Below are 6,159 nucleotides of genomic sequence, written 5' to 3' on the forward strand. Positions count from 1 at the left end.
TTCAAGGGAAAGTCTGCAGCTTCAGCCTTTGGCAGAACATTTAGAACTGTGAATTTGATGCATCGTTTAGCCAAGTTCATGAACTTTCAACAGTATCCTTGTGTTTGCTATAGGAATTAAAGCTGGGAGCCTCCTGCTCCCCCCTCTCGCCACACACACATACTCACATGCTCTCACACCCTCTTTCACACATGCATACTGGAATGCTCTTACACATACAACTGTCCTCTCTAATTCTCTCTCACTAACACTCTCCATGCACACTCCATTTTAGTCGTTAAAGATAGAAGGGGACAGAGTAGAGGTTTCTGCAATTTTTGCACTGCAGTAGGTACTACACTTCAAAGACCAGAGGTAGAGCCCCCTGAGGAACCCAGGTCTTGGGAGCCACGCGTACTCTCCCCACTCCTCGCCCACACACACACCCGGCAACAGAGCACACTGTCCTGGAGAAAGTGAGAGAACAGCCTCGGCTCACCCTGCCACACACTGCACCACACACAACAGCCTTCTGCTCAGTTCTGGACAACACCCTTTTCGAAATGAATTAACCACTCGATATCTAACATGACAAGGGATATTTTCTTTTAAAAAAACTGGACATGGAGCTTGAAAAAAAGAAAATCAGGTCGAGTTAAATATACACAGTCCTCGTGTCTTCTAGCACCACTTACTGAACGTCCACAGAGCACCTCCTATTCTCTTCAGCAGCCCTGGGAAGGAGGTAGTGCTGCCATCTAGAGGCGTCAAAGCTCAGCTCTGACTTCTTTCCACCCTGCGCCCTCTGGGGGCCAAAGTATACTCCTGCAGCATCTTTTTTTTTTTTTGACAATTAAAAATGAAAATAAAGACAAATACCATATGATCTCACCTTTAACAGGAAGCTAAACAAAAAAATAAACAAGCAAGCAGAATAAAAACAAAGACACTGAAATAGAGAACAAGGGGACAGTGACCAGAGGGGAGAGGGGAGGGAATTTAAGGGGAAAAAGGGGGAGGGATTTGGAGAAGCAAATATGAAGGACACAGGGATGAGAACTGGGGTGGAAAGGGGAGGGAGGTGGGGAGCACGGGGTGGGGGGGGGCTGGGATGGGAGAAACAGGCAAAAACTGTACTTGAAAAATAACTAAATAAAATTATTGAGAAAAAAATAAAATACCTAACCAAATTTTTAAAAATGAACAAAAATAAGTCAGACTCTTTCTAATACTATTTTGTTGCATACATTAGATTCAATAATTTATTTAATAGTAGAGAACCATTACAGTGGGAAATATATAACTTTGATACTATCCCTAGGACAAACAGCTTTATCAATTTACCATACTAATATATTATAAGCTAGGTCATGTGTGTGGCAGATTGGGGTGCCAGTAATGTTCTATACCTCGATGGCAGATATACAAGTGTGTTTACTTGGTAAAAATTTATTGAGCTATACACTTAAGTTTTGTATATTTGCAATGGGTGTGTTATACTTCAATTAAAACATTTATAACAAAAACAAGCCAATGGGTGATATACTTGATGAGTGTGCATATTTGAACAGTTCTCTACTCATTTCATTAAGATAAATTCCTAGAAATAGAAATGCTAGATTAAAAATGGACATTTTAAACTTGGGGGCCTTTCGACAGCGGGTCCTCCAGAAAGATGGGTCAGGTGGTACCTCACCAACAGAGAGTGAGAATGTGTTCAGTACCCACATCCTTGCTGATGAAACATAGCATCAGTCTTTCAAATCTAGTAAATGAAAAAAAAGTAGATCAGGTTGTTTTGCTCTTCTTTGGAAATAATTATATGCTGATGATTAGTTGGCCAATTGTAAGTAATTAGTGAGGCCTACTATGTTCCTTAAGCTGTACTATTTTACCGTGAAAAGTAGATAAAAGTTTAAATATTTAAATTATAGAATGAATGAGCAAGTGTTGTAAACAAGCAAGTTTGAACTCAACACAAGCTTTAGAAGATTTGAGATGCTCGGACGTGGAGGGAACTACATTCCACCTACCGTGTGTCCTGTGGGCATCAGGCAGGCAAGTAATATCCATCCAGACGACCCCTCCTGGGATTCCAGCCATGACATCTAATTTTCATGATGAATCAGATGATCAATATCGGGTTTTTGAAAAATAGTCAAAACAAATACACCATGCTTAACACTTTTTTCTTTATCTACTTTTTCACTTAAAGATCTCATCCATTTCTTCAACTTCAGTTATATGTTGATCCCCAAATTTATAAAAGGAAAGATGGTCAAGAGGAGAGAACAAAGGAAGGAATGGATTGGCATCCGGTAAAAGCCCTAACCTCCTTTAAACTGCAGGGCCTTGTTTCCAGTTGCCCGCTGGCCATTTCTACCTCAACGTCTTTCCAGTCCATGAGACTCAGCAGCTCCCACAGCAATCGGCTTTCCCATCCCGCCTGCCATCCACCCCCAGCAGGCTCCTCTAGCCTTCTTACTTTCTGATTCTAGGTCTCTTCCATGTTCTTCCCTGCGGGAGAACTCTGGGTCTTGTTCCTATCCTTGAACTCTTCTTTCCTGATCTCTCCCCATTTCCTGGCCTCCAACTCATCTCCATCCTTTCATTGTTCAAATTCCCACTTTGGGCAGACCTCTCCTGATGCTGACCTGCTCTTGCACACACAAGCCCCATGTGGCTTTGAAGCGCCTGCTGGAGTTTTAAGAAAGCTGAGTGACTAGGGGTTAGGGTCTTAGCTCTGCCGCTGTGGGTGAGTGTGACTGTGAGGGGGCACTACTCCCTGGTGCAGTCTCCTCATTGGCAGGCGAGTCACAGGTTTTGTTCCAGGCCAACACTGATAACCTGATTCCTAGGCAGGCCCTCAATTCCTTTACAACCCTCTGGGAGCTTCCTACAGGCTCCTAGGCTTTAGCTCAGCACTCAAGGCCTTCTTCCTGCCTCCCCACCTCCCGAAGGAAATAAAGAAAGAAAAGCAGGTGAGATGCTCCCTAGATTTTGAGATTGTTAGCACTGAGCTGATTTTTGCTGGGTTTCTCAGCCTTTTACCCTGAGCACGCACAATTTAGGAATTGGAAAAGCCTCGAAGGGAAATGGCACGCAGAGCCCCAGGCTCCCTGCTCTATACCGCTCTTTCTTCTGGGATCTTAAGTCCTTAGGAACTGGCTGCCCGAAGTCTCTAAACTCCGATTTCTGTCTCCCCAGTGCAGTGAGACAGCTGTGAACTAGAGCTCTCCCCGTCTCCCTGTAGGTCCCATGATGTGAGTTTGAAAATAAGGTATGCAAAGAATTCTTAAATACACCACTAACCATAATGGAAAAACTGGAAATAAATTCACATCAATGGAAGAATGGTTAAAATAAATTATAGTCTATCTATAATGGCATTTGTGCAACCAGTAAAAAGGAAGAGTTAGGTCTAGATGCATTGTTATAAAAACATACTCATGGTATGCTGTATTGGTATACTGTGTTGCTAAGTGAAAAAAATAGTTTATAGAACAATGATCCAATTTTCAAATTAAAAACTAGTTTTATAGTTGCTAAGTATAAACACTAAACTACTCATGGTAAATGCCAAGGGGTAGGATTACAAAAGAATCTTCATTTTCTGTAACACCATACATTGTTTTCAATATACAACAATTACTTTTATAACTAGGGGAACCAGTAAAATCAAGTTGATACACCAAGTCCTTGGGAAAACAGTAGCATTTGGGCTACAAGGTATAAAGACGCTCTGGAATGTAAGTTTGATGAGAGTGGGACATTTTTTATGTGGTTGTGTTCTCCACACCCAGAACTGTGAGTCACAAAGTAAACACTCAGTAAATACTGGTTAAATGAATGAATGTGCCCCCAAATATTTGATAACATGTTTAGACACTGGAGCTAATTTCAAATATCTAGTTATCTCCAAAGGAGTAGGTGTATTATTTCCATAATACACCTAGTATTATGGAAAAAATGTAAGGGGGATCACTTGAATAGAGACATATACTTCTGCTCAAACAACATACATTCCTGAAATATGCTTTAATGTACTTCTCTGCCAAGACCACAAGTTCCCTAATACCGTGGCCTGTCCTCCCTGTGCTCTGGACCACTACATTTCAGCAGAGACGGAACTTTGAGTTCCTAATAAATATTAATGGAATAATTACTCAATTATGGATATTTCATTATGAGTGAAAATATGAGTGACTTATTTATTATGAGTGAAAAAAATGATGATCTGGTATTTAAGGAAGGAAACTTTTTTCCTATTTTATTTTAGTAAATTAAATTTAATCAAGTCAAATTTTAATCTAGGTAAGTGAAGATAGAATTATGGCTCCTTTCCTATTCTCTGTGTGCCATGTCATAATATTTTTAATGTAGAACACGCAGGACAACAGTGATGTTATGATCAAATTTTCAATAACAGCAACATAAAAACCTATGTTACTCCATAGGACATTTTGTTTTAAAGAGATTATAGAAAATCTGTTTAGCTAAAGAGACCCAAAAGTTAACAAATTCCCAGTTCACTCATTTTTATAAGAGACTCTCACACACAGCAAGGTTCAGTAATCTGCGCACAGTGAGGGAGCTAATGTCCGCAGGATGCAGGGTCCCACAGTGAGCAGCTGGAACGTTTTTAACAGTAAACACCGTTTCACTGAAGTTACATATTAATAAAGTCTCAGAGAACCAAATGGTCTGGCGGTGCAGACCAATGGGTTTGGCCGTGCAGAACAGTGTTTTCAACTGAGCTGCTGAATGAAATAGAAACCAAGGTATTACACCAGGTAAAGAGAAAATGATGACACTTTGGATCCCACGGTGACAGCTTCTCTAGAAAAGCACAGTGGTCATAAATACCTGTTCATTGCTTCCCAAGATAACACTCTGAGAAGGGTACAGAGAACTAGACAATGTTCAAAGGAAGTGATCAGATTAGTAAAGATTTTCTTGTTATTCTGAATGGTGTCATTTTTTTCTCCACCCTACACTGTTTTGTTTTTTAAAGGAAAATACTGAATTTGGTATTTAAATTTTGGACCTTTGCTGTATTCCATAAACCTATTAGTCTAATAATTTTTTGGTCTAATTCTTCTGAATTTTCTAGGTGTATGACCAAATGGTACAAATAATATGATTTTGTTTCTTCCTTTCTAGCATGTATAACCCATCTTTTATTTTCTTACTGCATTGGCTAGAAGTTCTAGAAGAAGGCTTCAGCAAGCTTGTGGAGGATGAGTGTTAAGTAGGTGGACTTTTCTGGCTCCTGAACATGTACAGATTATTCTTAGTAATGACAGCGTATTATAAAAATAAACAGTAACTTTATATGGGAAGGAAGAGAAATTTCCTAATTTTCTATGCGATATCTTGGGCTCTTTGGAAGCATCCAGTATGGGGTACTTCTACTGCATGGAGTTTTCAAGTCAAGACTCTTCTGAAGTACTGACTTCCCTTCCGTCTAGTACTGAAGAGCTGCAGTTGGCTTATAAACTAAGGTGTGGTCCAGTTAGTAGTGACCAGGAGAGAAGACCCAACTAACACAGAACTAACACAGAACATGAGCCACAGCCTCCCTGCCTCCCCAGCTCTGATGAGTTATAATGGACATAAAATAACTGCATATATTTAGACGGCACTATTTTATTAAACCACCACTGAAACCATCACAAGATAATGAGCACACCCATCATCCTCCAGAATTTTCTCATGTCCCTTTGTTTCTCTTCCTTTCCCCTCTCTGCCCCACCCACCCCACTTCCATTCCCAGGCAACCACTGACCTGCTTTCAGTTACTATAGATTAGTTCCCATTTAAAAAGTTTTATAAATAGACTTAAACTGAACTCCTCTTCTTTTGCAGGGGGTGTGACTGGCTTCTTTCACTTAAGCTAATTATTCTGATACTCACTCATGTATGTTTGGAAATATATTTTTAAAGTTTTAAATGTTTATTTTTAGAGAAGGGGAAGGGAGGGTGAAAGAGAGGAAGAGGAACTGAGATGGGAAATAAACATGAATCCATTGCATCTTGCAGGTGCCCCGACAGGGGATGGAACATGCAACCCAGGCTTGTGTCCTGACTGGGAATCAACTGGTGACCTTTAGCCCACAGGATGCTGCCCAACCAACTGAGCCACGCCAGTCATACAGCCAAGCTAGGCTGTATGTTTGT

This window comes from Artibeus jamaicensis, unplaced genomic scaffold, assembly GCF_021234435.1.
Source record: "Artibeus jamaicensis isolate MK-2021 breed Jamaican fruit bat unplaced genomic scaffold, CSHL_Jam_final contig_391, whole genome shotgun sequence".
Classification (NCBI taxonomy): Eukaryota; Metazoa; Chordata; class Mammalia; order Chiroptera; family Phyllostomidae; genus Artibeus; species Artibeus jamaicensis.